The sequence below is a fragment of the Xenopus tropicalis genome, chromosome 8 (assembly GCF_000004195.4).
Source record: "Xenopus tropicalis strain Nigerian chromosome 8, UCB_Xtro_10.0, whole genome shotgun sequence".
NCBI classification, from domain to species: domain Eukaryota; kingdom Metazoa; phylum Chordata; class Amphibia; order Anura; family Pipidae; genus Xenopus; species Xenopus tropicalis.
In genome coordinates, this window is record NC_030684.2 from 7,485,809 (window position 1) to 7,506,771 (window position 20,963).

Here is a 20,963-nt window from a genome sequence, read left to right on the forward strand (position 1 = left end):
CCATTTCACTTCACTATAAAATTTGCGAAATGGCAAAAAATTTACGAAACGCATTTGTCGTGTGATTTTTTTGTTGCCCGTGGCTTTTCTGTTGCCCGCGGCTTTTTTTGTCGCCTGTGCTTTTTTTGGCAAATTTTCATGGAAGTTTTGCGAACCAATTTGTCTATAGCGAAATGTGGAAATTCGCTGTGAATCCATGCCTGGTGCAAAAAAAATCGCTCATCCCTAATGGACACCCCCGACAGGCCTATCCAACTGACATCTGGCTAAAAATTGGGCAGATCTCGAGTAGGTTTGATCTTCTGTTGGATCAGGGACTGCATTGGTTCGTTGATGCTGCTCTTAGGTGGGCATCAGAAGAAAATCCACTTATTTGGCGAGGTCCGTGTATGGCCACCTTATCCACCTTATCCCCATCTCAGTACTTCTTGATGTTATCTTAGAGCTCACAGTAATTCCAGTATGAATAACATGCCCACACTTTTTGCTTATTCCAACTAACTGATACCTAATTATTATTGTGTCTTTTGCACTGGGTTGTCCTATCACTCTGGATTTATAGGCATTTATCAAAGAAGCAAGTATGAAAACCAAAATTACCTACAAACCATTTAAATTCAATGACGGAAAAGATGGATGTGCTATGTATGATGTCTGTGCTGCTAGAACTTTCCATCTACTTTCCAGTAGGAGTGGGAACTTGCATGTTGTTCATCTCTGAAGAGGCATTTGTTATAGGCACCGATAAATGGTCCATACATGACGAATGTCTACAGAAAGTTCCTTCATCAATTGCTTGTCTCACTTGACCTTGAATCAAATCCAGCTCTTTGTTGACCCAGTGACCTAGGTGGGACACAGATTCTGGCTTAACCATCTGGGTTATAACTACTTTCCTAATTAATCACACAAGCCCAAGGATATCCTGGCTATCCCAGGTTTATTTAGGTCATGGAAATCTGCATGTTCTTCAGTAACCAGTTCAGAATCCCATTCCACTGTTAAGGTCCCCATACACCTTAAGATCCGCTCGCTTGGCGATGTTGCCAAGTGAGCGGATCATCTCCCGATATCCCCCACCTACGGGTGGGTGATATTGGGAGAATTCAGGCCAAACGATCGAATTATTATGGTGGGTATAGACAGAGTCGGTTCGGGGACCACATCAACGAGCCGATGCGGTCCCCGATCCGACTAGATTTTTTAACCTGCCCAATTGAGATCTGGCCGATTTCAGGCCAGATATCAGTCGGGCAGGCCCATCGGTAGTGCCCCTACACGGGCCGATAAGCTGCCGAATCGGTCTAAGGGACCCATATCGGCAGCTAGAATTGGCCCCGTGTATGGAGACTAGTGATGAGCGAATCTGTCCCATTTCACTTCGCCGAAAAATTTGCGGATCTTTCAAAAGATTTGCGAAACAGCGGAAAATTCACGAAACGGCGAAAATGTCGCGCGTCAAAAAAAATTGCCGCTCGCGGCTATTATTCTGTCACGCGGCTATTATTCCATCGCCTGCGGCTATTATTTCGTTGCGCGGCTATTATTCCATCGCTCGTGGCTATTATTTCGTCACGCGACAATTATTTTGTTGCGTGGCTATTATTTCGTTGCGCGGCTATTATTTCGTCGCCCGTGGCTATTATTTTGTTGCACGGCTATTATTTCGTCACCCGTGGCTATTATTTTGTTGCGCAGCTATTATTCCATCGCTCGTGGCTATTATTTCGTCACGCGACTGTTATTTCGTCGCCCGTGGCTATTATTTTGTCGGCCGGCTATTATTTCATCACCCACGGCTATTATTTCGCTGCACGGCTATTATTTTGTCACCCGCGAAATTTTTTGACGCACGGCGAATTTTTCCGTGGTGAATTTTTTCATCCGTTTCGCAAAACAATCTGCCAATGGCGGAACGCGGAAACATTTCGCCCATCACTAATGGGAACCTTTATTTCCCAAAGCACAGATGGAGGGCTCTTACCTCCAACCCTTTCAGTGCTACAGAGGGTAGAATATATTACACTGCAAACCCGGTAGGGACAGAGTGTGCCAGGATTAACCTCCCCATTAACTATACCTGAACAGCTCTCAGAAGCCTACAGAGGTTCCAGCTCTAATGAATGGGAGAAGAAAAAACTCTTCGGCGTTCTTTGTTGCTGACTTGTGTAGCTGTTAATTTAACAGAGTTTAATCAAAGGCTGTTCCGGTACAGCGGCTCCTGATGAGCGAGCGCGGTGCAGTGAGACGTATGTCTTGCTGGGTTCCTTTACAATATAACCTTTCCAGTGTAAAGGGAAACCGCACAAGGCTTCTGTTGCTAACCGTTTGAATATTTCCTACGTTTAATTTAGGGAAAAATCTCGAAAGAATTTGAATTATCGCTGGGACCGAGGACAAGGGAAGGATGTTTTTGGGATCTAGAACATCACTCTGACCGTGTGGGCCTCAGAGCATTAGCTGTGAATATAATCTGTTCTTCCATGACCTTTGGTATCACAATATCATGGCTGGTGTGTCCAGTTTAATAGCGCAATGTCCCTCTCCTAAAGGGGAAAAAAAAGTAAAAAACCAAACCCTGAGAGCATTTGTGGAAAGAAACGTTGTTTTTTGGAAAAGGCAAAGTATATTTTCCGTTCAAGCCCTAGTTATTTGTTTCATGATAAACCTAGTAGGGGTTTGCGCCATTACTTGACATGGTGGACATGGGCTTATATTTATTTGTTTTATGATAACCATAGTAGTGGTTTGCTCTATTACTTGACATGGTGGACATGGGCTTATATTTATTTGTTTCATGATAGCCATAGTAGTGGTTTGCGCCATTACTTGACATGGTGGACATGGGCTTATATTTATTTGTTTCATGATAACCATAGTAGTGGTTTGCTCTATTACTTGACATGGTGGACATGGGCTTATATTTATTTGTTTCATGATAGCCATAGTAGTGGTTTGCGCCATTACTTGACATGGTGGACATGGGCTTATATTTATTTGTTTCATGATAGCCATAGTAGTGGTTTGCGCCATTACTTGACATGGTGGACATGGGCTTATATTTATTTGTTTTATGATAACAATAGTAGTGGTTGGCTCCATTTCTTGACATGGTGGACATGGGCTTATATTTATTTGTTTTATGATAGCCATAGTAGTGGTTTGCGCCATTACTTGACATGGTGGACATGGGCTTATATTTATTTGTTTTATGATAGCCATAGTAGTGGTTTGCACCATTACTTGACATGGTGGACATGGGCTTATATTTATTTGTTTCATGATAGCCATAGTAGTGGTTTGCGCCATTACTTGACATGGTGGACATGGGCTTATATTTATTTGTTTCATGATAGCCATAGTAGTGGTTTGCGCCATTACTTGACATGGTGGACATGGGCTTATATTTATTTGTTTCATGATAGCCATAGTAGTGGTTTGCTCCATTACTTGACATGGTGGACATGGGCTTATATTTATTTGTTTTATGATAACAATAGTAGTGGTTGGCTCCATTTCTTGACATGGTGGACATGGGCTTATATTGTGCTGTACCTCTTGTGCTTATGGGTGTCACTTGTGTTTATGGACCAATTTGTGTCATGTCATTATTATTAGTGCTGATTGGGCTCATGGACCACTCTGTCATAATATTTAATACTATTTAATGGACCAATAGATGTTATCGGTGCCACTTGTGCTCATAGGCTGCACAAACAGTTTACCAGATGCTATGGCAGTGATCCCCAGCCAACATGTTCCTCACCACCCCCTTTGATGTTGCTCCCAGTGGCCTCAAAGTTGGTGCCCATTTGGAGGCAAGTTTTGAAAGTACAGGCGTGGGATCCCTTATCCGGAAACCCGTTATCCAGAAAGCTCCGAACTATGGAAAGGCCGTCTCCCATAGACTCCATTATAAGCAAATAATTCTAATTTTAAAAACTGATTTCCTTTTTCTCTGTAAGAATAAAACAGTACCTGTACTTGATCCCAACTAAGATATAATTACCCCTTATTGGGGCAGAACAGCCCTATTGGGTTTATTTAATGGTTAAATGATTCCCTTTTCTCTGTAATAATAAAACAGTACCTGTACTTGATCCCAACTAAGATATAATTACCCCTTATTGGGGCAGAACAGCCCTATTGGGTTTATTTAATGGTTAAATGATTCCCTTTTCTCTGTAATAATAAAACAGTACCTGTACTTGATCCCAACTAAGATATAATTACCCCTTATTGGGGCAGAACAGCCCTATTGGGTTTATTTAATGGTTAAATGATTCCCTTTTCTCTGTAATAATAAAACAGTACCTGTACTTGATCCCAACTAAGATATAATTACCCCTTATTGGGGGCAGAACAGCCCTATTGGGTTTATTTCATGGTTAAATGATTCCCTTTTCTCTGTAATAATAAAACAGTACCTGTACTTGATCCCAACTAAGATATAATTACCCCTTATTGGGGCAGAACAGCCCTATTGGGTTTATTTAATGGTTAAATGATTCCCTTTTCTCTGTAATAATAAAACAGTACCTGTACTTGATCCCAACTAAGATATAATTACCCCTTATTGGGGCAGAACAGCCCTATTGGGTTTATTTAATGGTTAAATGATTCCCTTTTCTCTGTAATAATAAAACAGTACCTGTACTTGATCCCAACTAAGATATAATTACCCCTTATTGGGGCAGAACAGCCCTATTGGGTTTATTTCATGGTTAAATGATTCCCTTTTCTCTGTAATAATAAAACAGTACCTGTACTTGATCCCAACTAAGATATAATTACCCCTTATTGGGGCAGAACAGCCCTATTGGGTTTATTTCATGGTTAAATGATTCCCTTTTCTCTGTAATAATAAAACAGTACCTGTACTTGATCCCAACTAAGATATAATTACCCCTTATTGGGGGCAGAACAGCCCTATTGGGTTTATTTAATGGTTAAATGATTCCCTTTTCTCTGTAATAATAAAACAGTACCTGTACTTGATCCCAACTAAGATATAATTACCCCTTATTGGGGCAGAACAGCCCTATTGGGTTTATTTCATGGTTAAATGATTCCCTTTTCTCTGTAATAATAAAACAGTACCTGTACTTGATCCCAACTAAGATATAATTACCCCTTATTGGGGCAGAACAGCCCTATTGGGTTTATTTCATGGTTAAATGATTCCCTTTTCTCTGTAATAATAAAACAGTACCTGTACTTGATCCCAACTAAGATATAATTACCCCTTATTGGGGGCAGAACAATCCTATTGGGTTTATTCAATATTTAAATGATTTTTAGCAGACTTAAGTTATAGAGATCCAAATGACAGAAAGATCCCTTATCCGGAAAACCCCAGGTCCCAAGCATTCGGGATAACAGGTCCCATACCTGTACAAAGACACATTTTACTCTAAGCAGAGCTTCCTACAGGCCAGCAGTCCACATGGCGCTACTAAATAGCCGATCACAGCCCTTTTTGGCACCCCCAAAAAACTAGTTTCATGCTTGTATGGCTCACCAGCACTTTTTACATGTGAGAGTGGTTCACCAGTAAAAAAGGTTGGGGATCCCTGCTCTATCACTTCAACCCATGACTAACCTATAAGCAGTTTAAGTTCTAAGGGGTTCTTCACCTGTTGGCCATCGATCTACTAGTGGTTAAAAAAATATAAGTAAACCCAACCTTGTGTCACAGATCTAACACCCAAGTTGAAGTTTGGATCCAATATGAAGACTTTTAAGACGCTCTGGTCTTAACCTTTTATTTCCATCTCATCGAACTCAAATCTAGAAGCCTCCGATGTGCTCGATTCAAGGTCAAATACCATTTAGGTTAAAGATACCCAGCACTAGGAAAGATGCCCCTTCCATTGGCTTGTAGAGGAGAAAGAGTAGCAGTTGTATTGCACCATTGTAGAAACTCTTTGTAGCTCTTTGGCACGGCTAATATCAGGCAAATATCCCATTTCCACGGAGGCACAAAGCCTTTATTTATTTATTTTTCACATTTCAGTTCTCAAGTGGTCACGTGTTGTCGAAGAACGCATTAAAGCACTTATGGTGGTTTGCACCAACTGAGCACTTCCCAGACTCAACATTTACCTATTGAACATGGACACAAACCAACAATTTACAGGCTCCTTCCTAAGCCGCCTACCACTGAGCAACACAATTAGCGAATCCGGCTGAACCCTTTCTATAGATTTTTGTGGCGCACATTACTTAACTTCATTTGTTCCTTCCCTCCTCTGATCTTTAATACGTCTCTGTGCTCCAACACAACAGTGGCCCGGCCGTTCCCCCTTCAAAGTGAGTTCAGAAGAGAAACGTAGAAAGCAGCTCGTTACTCAAGTGGATCAAGGAAATGGGATTTCTTATAACTCTTTTCAGCTTTTATTCTGACACGGCCGAGAGAGAAAATTAATTAAGAAAGAAAACGTATTATAAGCGTGGGTCCATCAATGGCATAACACTATTACTGTTAATTAGCAGCAAAAAGAAAAAGCTTCTCAAAAAGGCCGGAGAGCTCAGCATCTGAAAAGTTCAATTATTATTTCATTAAGGTTTGAAAGATTCGTGAGCATTTGTTTAAAAAGGCCCAGCTGCCACCTTAAATGGAATGATGGATGAGGGTCCCCTGGCGTTAGCACCGTGCTTGGCTTAATTGAGAATTAGTACACTGTCCCTCTGATGGCGAAATTGTTTTTTTTTATCACATTTTATATCATGTAAGTAGGATGTTGGGTTTGTTTGGCCAAGGCTATAATAGAGTGGAATTCATATATGACTGATAAAGACTCTCAAAACCAGTTGTGCCTTGGTCAACAAAAGTATTCCACTTACTCCCTCAGAGACTGGTGGATCCCCTTCCTTCCCTATTTTTCTTTTTTACTTGGATTCCAGGTGCCACAAGTGGACAGATAGAGACCCACAAATGGTCTTCCAACTCATTAGCATCACACCAAAGAACAACGTGATTGTTGGGTCTCTTGCCACCCTTTTGCTACAGATGTAGAAGATCCTTTTTGCTTTATGAGGGTTGTGCCTTGGTCAAAAGAGTATTCCAGTTACTCCCCCAGAGACTCATTACTGGTGGGTCCCCTTCCTTCCCTATTTTTCTTCTTTACTTGGATTCCACGTGCCACAAGTGGACAGATAGAGACCCACTAATGGTCTTCCACCCCATTAGCATGACACCAAAGTACAACACAATTGTTGGGTTTCTTGCCACCCTTTTGTTACAGATGTAGAAGATCATTTAGTGGGTTAGTGACTGGTTAGAAGGCAATATTAACCTCATTCTCATAATGCCTTATACATATTGGTCAGATAGAATTTCAAGAGGGGTTTGGAAGGTGAAGAGGTGACAAGAAACGAGGCTAGATCATCTTTGGACCAGGACCAATCTGGTGCACTAGGAGAGAAAATCCCAACTGGGCCTTACTGGTGCCCAATATCTGAGCCCCAGCCCTGGCTTCCCCTGCTAGTCCCACCACCTGCCTGCTACCTGCCTGCAAGTACCCCTAGAACCTTGTAAGTACTTCTAGAACCTGAAAGTAGCCCTAGAACCTTGTAAGTACCTGTAAGTACTTGTAGAACCTGCAAGTGCCGCTAGAACCTAAACAGAAATGATCTAAAGCAGCAGGGCCTGGTAGCTGATAGTAGAGGTCGGTAGAGAGAAGTTGGTGGTTGGGAGATCTGTGGTGGTTAGCAGAGGCCCTTAGAGGTTGGGTTCCCCAGAAGGCAACATTGATCACATTAACCTCATTCCCATGATACCCTATGGATATTGGTCAGATAGAACTTCAAGATGGATTTGGAAGGTGAACAGGTGACCAGAAGTGAGGCTAGATCAGCTTTGGACCAGGACCAAACTGGTGCACTAGGAGAGAAAATCCCAACAGGGCCTTACTGGTGCCCAATACCTGAGCCCCAGCCCTGGCTCCCCCTTCTAGTCCCACCACCTGCCTGCTACCTGCCTGCACATACCCTTGAACCTTGTGCAACGCTTGTTTGGCTATATTTAGGCAAAACCCAGGCTAGTATGGTTATAGAGCATGTGTTACATGCGACTTCCTTCAAACAGTATGAGCCTTCACTTAGGTGGAAGAGACCTGATGGAGCAAAGTGTGTAGTTGAACTACAACTCACTGTAGCTGTGTAGTGCAGATTTAGCAAAGATGGACGCCAGAAGGTTCTTGCAGTTGAACTATAGCACAAGTTTATTGTTCAAGACAAATAGAAATGCAGGGTTATACTCACAATACAAGCAGATATAGAGGTTAGATGATAATACCCCCTGTCCCCGACTTCTCCAGAGTGGATGGTGACACTCTGGGGCAACTGGCTTTTCTGGGGCCTAGTTCTGCTCCCAGGCTCAGTGGACCTTTGCACAGAGACAGAGGCAGCCAAAGAGGAAGCCACACCTCCTTGCTAGACACTATATGAGATTGCAAGGGGTGTGGTCAACCAAAGTAAACCAATAGGATATAGTGACACAACTGAAAACTGATACTGATGCCCAGTAACAGTGAATATGTGAAGAGGTAGGGTTTAAAGCCATAGGGGAGCTAAACCCTATGGGTCCCTACACTTGTAAGTATCTGTAAGTACTTCTAGAACCTTCAAGTGCCGCTAGAACCTTGACAGAAAGCAGCAGGGCCTGGTAACTGATAGTAGAGGTCGGTAGAGGGATGTTGGTGGTTGGGGGATCTGTAGTTGTTAGCAGAGGCCCTTAGAGCCATAGGGGAGCTTAACCCTATGGGTCCCTACACTTGTAAGTTTCTGTAAGTGCTTGTAGAACCTTAAAGTGCCGCTAGAACCTTGACAGAAAGCAGCAGGGCCTGGTAACTGATAGTAGAGGTCGGTAGAGGGATGTTGGTGGTTGGGGGATCTGTGGTTGTTAGCAGAGGCCCTTAGAGCCATAGGGGAGCTTAACCCTATGGGTCCCTACACTTGTAAGTTTCTGTAAGTGCTTGTAGAACCTTAAAGTGCCGCTAGAACCTTGACAGAAAGCAGCAGGGCCTGGTAACTGATAGTAGAGGTCGGTAGAGGGAAGTTGGTGGTTGGGGGATCTGTGGTTGTTAGCAGAGGCCCTTAGAGCCATAGGGGAGCTTAATCCTATGGGCCCCTACACTTGCAAGTATCTGTTAGTGCTTGTAGATCCTTCAAGTGCCGCTAGAACCTTGACAGAAAGCAGCAGGGTCTGGTAACTGATAGTAGAGGTTGGTAGAGGGATGTTGGTGGTTGGGGGATCTGTGGTTGTTAGCAGAGGCCCTTAGAGCCATAGGGGAGCTAAACCCTATGGGTCCCTACACTTGTAAGTATCTGTAAGTACTTGTAGAACCTTCAAGTGCCGCTAGAACCTTGACAGAAAACAGCAGGGCCTGGTAACTGATAGTAGAGGTCGGTAGAGGGAAGTTGGTGGTTGGGGGATCTGTAGTGGTAAGTAGCAGGGGCCCTTAGAGGTCGGGTTCCCCATGGGGTACCCTTAGCACGACGCTGGGCCACAAGGGAATTTTAAATCAGTTCTGCATCAAATGTATCTGATTTCATCTTCATACACAATTTGATGAAGTTGTTTCCAATGTTTGTGAAGGCATACAGCTCAAATGCGTGGCCCTAATAAACAGATTGCTGGTTTTTAATGGAAAATTAAACCCTTGAAGTCGATCAATGTAAATCTGCTGCTTTTCATTTTGGGTTAGTTGAGAAAATTGGGTTAGTGAGAAAAGCTGACGGAGGGGGTTATGGGAGCAGGAAATGGTGGATTGAAGAGAAGGACACGCTTGTCTCAGATAATGGGATCTGACTGCATAACTGGGCGGTTATGGTAATAGCTCATATGTAAACTAGAGGGTTTGGTTCTGGTCTTGAGCAAGGGTGAAATTGTGCTCTGACAGTTGTAGGTCTGAAAGCGCAGACAAAGAGGATGAAGCCCCAGAGACATGTTCTAAAGAGAAACAGGAATAATCAATGAGAATACAATAAAGATGAAAGCCATTGGATGAAGTATTTGGAAGAACACATGGAGATTATGAAAGCATTTCAGCAGCTTAGAGATTTTCCAGTTCCGGAAGCTTCTTTTTTTTCGTTTGCTCAATGGCACCAACCAGGCGCATAACAAAGAAAATCAGGTTTCCAGAGCTATAGAAGAAACTGCATATAATCCTGTACTGAGGGATGCTGTATCTCCAGTTTCCTACAGAAACCCTTTGGGGCTCTCTCTTTCACTGCTTCTTTGACCGGTGTGCCGTATAACCTGCCTTAGCAGCTTTACCTTTAGCACTGCCTGGTAAGGGCCAACTTCCAGGAGATAATGCATTATATACAAATCGGCCATCACTAAGGGTGTTGTAGATGAACTATAACTCTCGGCTAGAATGCAGACAATTGGGCACCACTAGGTCTTAAACACAAAGTAGTCTTTCTATCCACTAGGCGAGTACCACCTTGGCAGGACAAACCCCACTACTTCTCCTAAGTTGGGGCTCAAAACCAACCTTGCTCACCTACCCTGATCCGAGTCTGTTACTTGCTAAATCCTCAATCACAGGGTCTTGATACCCCCCCATTGGTAGAGTCTTTCTATACACTAGGTGAGTACCACCTGGGCAGGACAAACCCTACTACTGGGGCTCAAAACCAACCTTGCTCACCTACCCTGATCCGAGTCTGTTACTTGCTAAATTCTCAATCACGGGGTCTTGATACCCCCCATTGGTAGAGTCTTTCTGTACACTAGGCGAGTACTACATGGGCAGGACACACCCCACTACTTCTCCTAAGTTGGGGCTCAAAACCAACCTTGCTCACCTACCCTGATCCGAGTTTGTTACTTGCTAAATTCTCAATCATGGGGTCTTGATACCCCCAATGGTAGAGTCTTTCTATGCACTAGGCGAGTACCACCTGGGCAGGACAAACCCCAATACTTCTCCTAAGTTGGGGATAAATCTTGCTCACCTACCCTGATCTGAGTCTGTTACTTGCTAAATCCTCAATCACGAGGTCTTGATACCCCCCATCGGTAGAGTCTTTCTATACACTAGGCGAATACCACCTGGGCAGGACCAACCCCATTACTTCTCCTAAGTTGGGGCTCCAAACCAACTTTGCTCACCTACCCTGATCTGAGTCTGTTACTTGCTAAATCCTCAATCACGGGGTCTTGATACCCCCCATTGGTAGAGTCTTTCTACGCACTAGGCGAGTACCACCTGGGCAGGACAAACCTCACTACTTCTCTTAAGGTGTGGCTCAGAACCAACCTTGCTCACCTATCCTGATCTGCGTCTGTTACTTGCTAAATCCTCAATCACGAGTTCTTAATACCCCACCTTATTACAGAAGTGAGGCCTTCTTGCCCTCTGGATCTCAGTGTTGCAACCCATTACTCATGTGGAGCACCAACAATCGAACTCATGGCAGTTTCCACCTAGAGAAAAAGAATATCTTTGAAGGCTTTTGATCCCATTGAAGTTCCACAAAAGAACTAAACACCTACTAATATGACGTCTGAAGCTGCGGTGGGTGCTTTGATATGATTTTTTTGTTTTGCCTTTCCTTTTTTGGTTCCTTGTATAGACCAATTCTATTCCTTATTCCCCGTGCCCACTAATCAACCTTTCAACATCAAGTGACTTATTTATTTGTGACTGCTTTATCAGGGGTAGAGCTGCCATTTCGCTGTTGGGCACCCATCCAAGAACAGAAGAAACAGAAAAGGCTGGCCTTTCTTTGTGTACCTTTTGTGAAGCCTCATACAATACCCTGGACCTCAATTAACAAACCACAACAGTCCCAAGCAATTAGTGCAGCGGTAATAGACTCGGCAGAAAGGTCAGCCTGCCCTTGTCATTTTCCTTTTTATGAAAGCTGCTATTAAATCCAGATTACTTACAATAGCTGGGCGATTTCAGACGGAATTCTTGTCCCGGGCATCTGCACAGTCCTTAATTATTTCACATTTTGCGGCTGATAGGGAGAAATATACCTGATGACAGTCACTGTTTGGCTGCTTTATCTGCATTAATCTCCATACTGAGCTCCTCCGGTGCTGATTTCATCCCTATCTGTCATTTTCTTACTGCGGTTTCCAAGCAAAAAAAAAAAAAACGGAACAACGAGCAAAATCAGTGTAGCAGTTGGCTGGTTATGGTCCATAAGAAAGTTCTGGTTCTTTGCTATTCTACATTCAGTCTTTGTTGATACCTAGCAGAACTCTTTTACCACTCCCAGTGGTATTGGTATCATAGATTTGTGAACAACGTGAACAAATCTAGCAGATCTAACAGGGAGGTGTTAAGGTCCCCATACACGGGCCAGTTGTAGCTGCCGATATTGGTTCCTTGGACCGATTCGGCAGCTTATTGGCCCGTGTGGGGGCAGCAACGACGGGCCTGCCCGACAGATATCTGGCCTGAAATCGGGCAGATATCTGTCGGACAGGTTAAAAAATTCAGTCGTATCGGATACCCCATCGGCTCGTTGATGCGGTCCCCAAACCAACTGTGCCTATTCCAGCCTTTATAATTCGATCGTTTGGCCCCAGGGCCAAACAACCGAATTAGCCTAAATTCCCCCGATATCGCCCAACTGTAGGTGGGGATATCAGGAGAAGATCCGCTCGCTTGGCGACCGCGGATCTTTATGTGTATGGCCACCTTTACACCACAATATGTGAGATGTGAGATTGCGCTAAAAAGAGCCCAAGCCAAGGGCCAAGGCAATATATTTACCATATTTGACATGTTAAAAGACTATACATGGGCGGATAAAGTCTGCTGATATGCTCTGTCTAGACTAGGGGTCCCTAATACTTTATAACTTTAAGTCACACTCTAATGTAGAATGTGTTGGGGAGCCACACAAGCATAAATCAAGCCAAATAAGGACTGTGATGGTCTATTTGGTAACCCCATGTAAACTGCCAGCCTGTAGAAGGCTCTGTTTGGAGTAAACCTGTGAATGTATTCCTCCAAAACCTTCCTCAAACCTAGAAGTGACTGTGTGACTAATATCAAAGGGGTTGGTAAGTACCATGTTGAGTGTGAGCCACTCGTTTGGGTAATGATTCCAAGTAGACAGCCTAATGGCCTATGTATGGGGTCTTAATGCCATAAAATGTCTTCCAGATATCTATCAGAGCAGATCCAGTCAGGTAAGGACAATGCAGCTCTAAAGGTCCCCATATACCTTCAGATCCTCTCGCTTGGCGATGTCACCAAGACAGCGGATCTTCTCCCGATATCCCCCACCTACGGGTGGGCGATATCGGCAGAATCCATGCTAATTCGATCATTTGGCCCTGGGGCCAAACAATTGAATTATAATGACGGGTATAGGCAAAGTCGGTTCAGGGACCACAACAACGAGCTGATGCGGTCCCTGATCTGACTAGATTTTTTAACCTGCCTGATCGATATATAATAGGGGCCTACAGCAACACCTTAAGGTCCCCATACATGGGCCAATTAGCTGCAGAATCGGTCTAAGGGGACCTTAAGGTGTTGCTGTAGGCCCCTATTATAATCTGATCATTAGACTGGATGATCAGTTTATCTCGGTTTGGCCCAGCACATTGGTGGCTTACTCATCTTAAGATTAACTTGGATTGGAAACCTCACAAAACATCCAGGTATTAAAGTCTGTGTACCCTACTTTAGACACATTAAACCATAGAACACCTTAGCACCAAACAACCCTTGCCCCTAAAGATAATATGTATCATCCAGAACCCCATGATACTTCAGCTTCTTCCAAAGTCAGAAGTGTTTATATGGACATTTGTAGACAGGCCACTTTTCAATTTACATGGATCCATCAATGACCTATTCAAGTAAAAAAGTTGTGGCTTGGCAATATCCAAGATTAAACTGTAGAATGGAAGAGTGAGCTTAAGAGGTCATTAAGGGTGTCCCTTGAGGACCATTTCAATGATCATTATGGGACACTCATGTCCTTCCAATTAAACATACACACAATCACAATGGAAGACAAGGTTGAAGACAATGAGAAGTGATGAGCTGAATAATGCAATATAGTTGTAGGGTGCTGTCTCATTATATATGATGTTTGTGCTTGATATGTGGAACATTCGAATGCCACCTTTGCTGTCATTCCTTGTTAGGTGCTTCCCCAGATGAATCTATTCCCTATATATAAACATGATAATTAGTGAGTGCGAACGAAAAGCTTCACTCTGTTGCTGCCTAACACATTGTACGTGCAACTGTGATCACATGGAACGTAAACCTTCAGGAAGCGCCAACTCTCAGGGGTTAATAATATAAATAATAGATGTTGAACGTTATCAAGAACGGATTAGTCATGCTGGATACTGTATCCACCGAAGACCCTGCCAAAAAACCGTAGCCCAATTCAACGTGTGACTCCATTAAGTAGACATTGAGCTTTCCCAATGATGGAGAACATGTCTAAAGCATGAATTAATGTCCACCTTCCCGTGACATGTTTTGCCATCTGGAATCATTCTTTTAAATGAAGTTGGCACGTTTGGGAAACCCAGAGAGGAGTCTATAGACTATCATCAATTCTGAAGAGTCAAAATGTACACAGTACGTGCCAAGGTTCTTCTGCGTGGGTTTTCTAGTGGGCAATTAATGCATTTGTGCTGGAGAGCCATATATATTGTGTGGGAAAAATAGGTCACATTATGTAGAAAGGTAGTTTACTTGAAAGTTATAAACATGGTCTACATGGGCTTCTTGGAAGTCTCACCTCCAAATGGAACACATTAGGCCTATGAGCTTTTATGATTTAGCAACCAACTAGGTACAGGTATGGGATCCCTTATCCGGAAACCCATTATCCATAATGCTCCGAATTACGGAAAGCCTGTCTCCCATAGATTCCATTTTAATCAACTAATTCAGATTTTTAAGATTGCTTTCCTTTTTAATAATCTGTAATAATAAAACAGTACCTGTACTTGATCCCAACTAAGATATAATTACCCCTTATTGGGGCAGAACAGCCCTATTGGGTTTATTTAATGGTTAAATGATTCCCTTTTCTCTGTAATAATAAAACAGTACCTGTACTTGATCCCAACTAAGATATAATTACCCCTTATTGGGGCAGAACAGCCCTATTGGGTTTATTTAATGGTTAAATGATTCCCTTTTCTCTGTAATAATAAAACAGTACCTGTACTTGATCCCAACTAAGATATAATTACCCCTTATTGGGGGCAGAACAGCCCTATTGGGTTTATTTCATGGTTAAATGATTCCCTTTTCTCTGTAATAATAAAACAGTACCTGTACTTGATCCCAACTAAGATATAATTACCCTTATTGGGGCAGAACAGCCCTATTGGGTTTATTTAATGGTTAAATGATTCCCTTTTCTCTGTAATAATAAAACAGTACCTGTACTTGATCCCAACTAAGATATAATTACCCCTTATTGGGGCAGAACAGCCCTATTGGGTTTATTTCATGGTTAAATGATTCCCTTTTCTCTGTAATAATAAAACAGTACCTGTACTTGATCCCAACTAAGATATAATTACCCCTTATTGGGGCAGAACAGCCCTATTGGGTTTATTTAATGGTTAAATGATTCCCTTTTCTCTGTAATAATAAAACAGTACCTGTACTTGATCCCAACTAAGATATAATTACCCCTTATTGGGGGCAGAACAGCCCTATTGGGTTTATTTAATGGTTAAATGATTCCCTTTTCTCTGTAATAATAAAACAGTACCTGTACTTGATCCCAACTAAGATATAATTACCCCTTATTGGGGGCAGAACAGCCCTATTGGGTTTATTTAATGGTTAAATGATTCCCTTTTCTCTGTAATAATAAAACAGTACCTGTACTTGATCCCAACTAAGATATAATTACCCCTTATTGGGGGCAGAACAGCCCTATTGGGATTAATGGTTTATTGATTTTTTAGTAGACTTAAGGTATGGAGATCCAAATTATGGAAAGACCCCTTATCCAGAATATCCTTGGTCCCGAGCATTCTGGATAATGAGTCCTACACCTGTACTTGCTTTTATCCATCTGTTTTATCCATTTCAACATCCAACATGGACTGCTAATTGGCTGTTATGTTTTACAGAACCAGGACTACATACCACTGTGTAACCCTTTGGTTTCCTAAGGCTCATCTATACGTTCCCAACCATTTCCCTGGCCACTTTGCCCACAATGGGCCAGCATGGAAAAAATCTTGAGGTTCATCACATGAAAACTCATAGCTGAGATTCAATTTGAGGAGAAAATTCAGTTCCGGTTATTTCCCCGTTGACTTCAATTGAGTTTTCACCTGAGATAAATTGACTTCAATTGAGTTTTCACAAGATAAGCCTTTTTCTCACTGAATTGAAGCCAGCCCATAGTATGTAGGGGTTCAATGGGTGCTGAAGTTTTTGGGATGAGTGATGATGTTGGTTCCATCACCAATAATATTTAACCACTTTGGTTTGTGCTGAAGTCAACTAAGTCCCTCAATGTTTTACCCTTCGGAATTCCTTGTTTTCCCCTTCTGTGTAGATCAATCTCCAGTTGGCCACCACTCTCATCCATCTGATCCTTACCCAGAGTTCTACTATTGACATCACTGATCAGCATAGAAAGGGGCACTGGGAAAAACAGGCAAAAAAAGGAAACAGATGGAAATGATTATGATTATGAGATTGATATGATCATCCAGTTTTTATCGGGCAACAAGTCCAAATCCCTATAGTGGTGGCAGCCCTGATCTTTGTTGGATGTTGCTGCCAGTTTCATTTGCCTCACCAGCTGCTAGCCGGCTGCTGCTTTACTGTGCCAATCCCTTCTCAGGCTCCCCGTAATCATGTTATAATGATTATCATCAACCTGCAGTGCCCTTTCTAATGGATCTCTCTGCCATTGATCTTTTCTTCTCTTTTGTATTAAGCGGGATGTTATTGCTAGGGCCTGATAGCCTGATGAAGGCTTCCTGTGCCGCCCTTTAGTCATTTGAGCTCTGAAATTTGGGCATAGGTGCTGCTGAAAATCAACTGCTTTGAGTAGAAATCCCTGGAAAATCATGGATAACATTCTAAAAATGTGTCTTATCCTTTCAATGGGTCCATTGTCTTCTAAAATTGAGTCCACATGGCATGGACTATATTGACTATAGAGCAGTGATCCCCAACCAGTGGGTTGCTCACCACCCTCTTTGATGTTGCTCCCAGTGGCCTCAAAGTAGTATAAAATTCTGGTTTGGAAACAAGTTTTGGAAGCCCAGAGACACAGTTTTACTCCAAGCAGAACCTCCTGCAAGCCAGCAGTCCACATGGGGCCACCAAATAGCCATTCACAGCTCTTTTTTGGCATCCCAAAATAACTTTATTCATGCTTGTGTGGCTCCCCAACACTTTTTACATCTAAGTGTGGTATGCAAGTAAAAATAAGGATAAGTTGGAAGGACTATATAAACGATGGAGGCCACCTTAACCCTTAGCCAGTTTTAGATTGACGTGTGAAAGGGCAAAGTGGATTGTAAAATCAATGTACTGGTACACAGTGACTTCGGAAATCCAAGGGGAGACAAATTTCGTAGCAAACAATGGGCCTTCAACCATTCTTCTGTCATCCTATTACCTAACATAAGTAGTCCATTGTCTACTCTTGACCCACCACTTCAATGACCTACCCTCTGCCTACTCATGATCCACCTCAATACCACTACATGACCCATCCTTGGAATAAAAATGTGGCAACACCACTGTCTCCACAACTAGAAGTAACATAGTAACATAGTTTGTTAGGTTGAAAAAAGATGTACGTCCATCATGTTCAACCATAATGCCTATATATAACCTGCCTAACTGCCAGTTGATCCAGAGGAAGGCAAAAAACCCCATCTGAAGCTTCTCTAATTTGCCGCAGAGGGGAAAAAAATTCCTTCCTGACTCCAAGATGGCAATCGGACCAGTCCCTGGATCAAAGTAAAGGATGCAACAGCCCTGAACGTATCTCAAGTTATTGACCAACAATGTCTGATGGGCCCTTTTGTGTTGCCTGTTCTTTGGAGAACCTAATGATGAATGAACATAAAGAGGCTGATTTACTACCATAGTTGCACTTACTAGTGGCAAACAATCAGTTATTAGTTCCAATCAGTATGCTTCAACTTAGGGAAAGAAAGCAAAGATTGGTTGTCATTGGTAACTACCCCATTACAGGTTTCTTAAGGTGGCCATACACATAGCAATTTTGATCTTTCCTGCGACCATTGGCCGATTCAGCCCTCCTTCAATGGCTCCTTCAATGGCGATTCAACCCGGCCGTTCGTCAAGACAACCAATATCCATAGCCTTTGCGATATTGGTCGTCTTGTCAATCCGCCTACATGCACCGAATATCGTCCCTTAGACCAATTCGGCAGCTAATTGGCCCCTGTATGGGCACTAGCGACGGGCCTGCCCGACCGATATCTAGCCTGAAATCGGCCAGATCTTGATCGGTCAGGTTAAAAAATCTAGTCTGATCGTGGATCGCATAGGCTCGTCCCCGAACCGACCTTGGCTATACTCGTTGTTATAATTCAATCGTTTGGCCCCAGGGCAAAACGATCGCATTAGCCTGGATCAGGGGCGGGCCGAGCCGACCGGGCGCCCTAGGCAACCCGGTCGGCTACCTCGCCCCTGCACCACTTTATCGCACCCCAACCCCCCCGTGTGGTTTGACGCGCATGCGCGGTTGAGCAAGGGGGCGGGGCACGACACGGTGTGCGATGCGATGTGGCGCAACGCAACACTGCACTAGGGGTAGGCAGGAGAGGCTGCTGTCTGGCGCCCCCCAATCATTGCGCCCTAGGCAGCTGCCTCTTCTGCCTACCCCTAGTGATGGGCGCAAAGTTTCGCCAGGCATGGATTCGCAGCAAATTTCCGCGTTTCGCCATTGGCGGATTGTTTCGCGAAACGGATGAAAAATTGTCGCCGCGGAAAAATTCGCCGCATGTCCAAAAATTGTCGCCGGTGTCAAAAAAGAATAGTCGCGGGCGACAAAATAATAGCCGCGCGACAAAATAGTAGCCGCATGCGACGAAACAATAGCCGTGCGACAAAACAATAGCCGCGGGCGACGAAACAATAGCCGCGCGACAAAATAATAGCCGCGTGCGACAAAACAATAGCCGTGCGACAAAACAATAGCCGCGGGCGCCGAAACAATAGCCGCGCGACAAAACAATAGCCACGGGCGACGAAACAATAGCCGCGCGACAAAATAATAGCCGCTGGCGACAAATTTTTTTTGTCGCACAACATTTTCGCCGTTTCGCGAATTTTTCGCGGATCTTTTGAAAGATTCGAGAATTTTTCGGTGAAACAGAACAGATTCGCTCATCACTACCTACCCCTAGTTCCGGCCCTGGCCTGGATTCTCCCGATATCGCCCACCCGTAGCGAGCGGATCTGAAGGTGTATGGCCACCTTTAGAATGATCCTGAGTTTGATTCTTTTCTGTGAAATTTGGTGGAAACGTATTCCCGCTATTGGCTTCTATTCCTCCAGGTTAATCTGCTTTCAAATGCAGTGCCTCTCCGCCTCATTAACTTTGCTGTTTAGAAAGTAGCAGGATTTGTGTTCATCTTGATTACAATTGACTAATAGAATTGCCCCTATGTTCCTGCAGAATTTCCCACCGCCTCATCCGGCATTGTGGTCATTAACTGTTGGGCGGATGTAAAGAGTTAACTTCATGAGGGAGAAATGGAGGCCACGGCGAATCCCCTTTCGTTGTGCGCGTGTGTGTGCGCTTTAATTTGCTCAAACAAAAGGAGACAGTGGGATTTAGAAATAATTCATTTTTGTTCCTGGAAATGAGGATTCACTCGATGCCTGATTAGAAACGACTTTATTTAAAAGCATCTGTCTTCAAATTGGAAAGACAGACTCGGGGCTTGGGGGGGATTAAAGATTCCCTTTTCAATCGCCGGGGCATTACGGATTTGGATACTGAGATCTATGGTTATTAGATTTGACACAGTCTTTAGACATATGGGATTTAACACCTATTGGATTAGCAGCAGAGGCCATTATTAATGGGCTTGTGTATTAGTTTAGCAAAGACCTGGAAAGAGGTGATACCGGGATGTGATAGGGCGCCACGGTGAAACCAGGACACAGCTGAGACGTATCTCCGGCATTTGTCACGCTTCTCTTCTGCATGGTTGGATAAGCTATTGACCAGCACGGAACATATGTGATCGTAGATATAACATTAATGGTGTGAACCTTCTTGAGTATATAGGGTCCAAGAAACTAGTGAGGTCAACTGCAAATGTGCTCCTCACTTCTAGATCTCACAAGGCCAGACTGGAACCTACCTCTTCTTTTATGGGAGTCCCATGATATGGCATTATTTGTTTCTATTTCTACTTTTTCTGCATCGTAGTTACCTATAGACCCAGTTTCAGTTGGCATGTTTTCACTGATTGCTTAAGTGTTGACTATGATGGTGTTGACTATGTGGAAGGTAACAACATGATAGTTATCTATACACCCAAAGTCTGAAGTCATGTTTTCACTGATTGCTCAAGTGTTGACTATGATGGTGTTGACTATGTGGAAGGTAACACCATCATAGAAATCTATAGACCCAGTTTCAGAAGTCATGTTTTCACTGATTGCTCAAGTGTTGACTATGATGGTGTTGACTATGTGGAAGGTAACAACATCATAGTTATCTATAGACCCAACTTCTGAAGTCATGTTTTCACTGATTGTTCAAGTGTTGACTATGATGGTGTTGACTATGTGGAAGGTAACAACATCATAGCTATCTATAGACCCAGTTTCAGAAGTCATGTTTTCACTGATTGCTCAAGTGTTGACTATGATGGTGTTGACTATTTAGAAGGTAACAACATCATAGTTATCTATAGACCCAATTTCAGAAGTCATGTTTTCACTGATTGCTCAAGTGTTGGCTATGATAAGATGTTT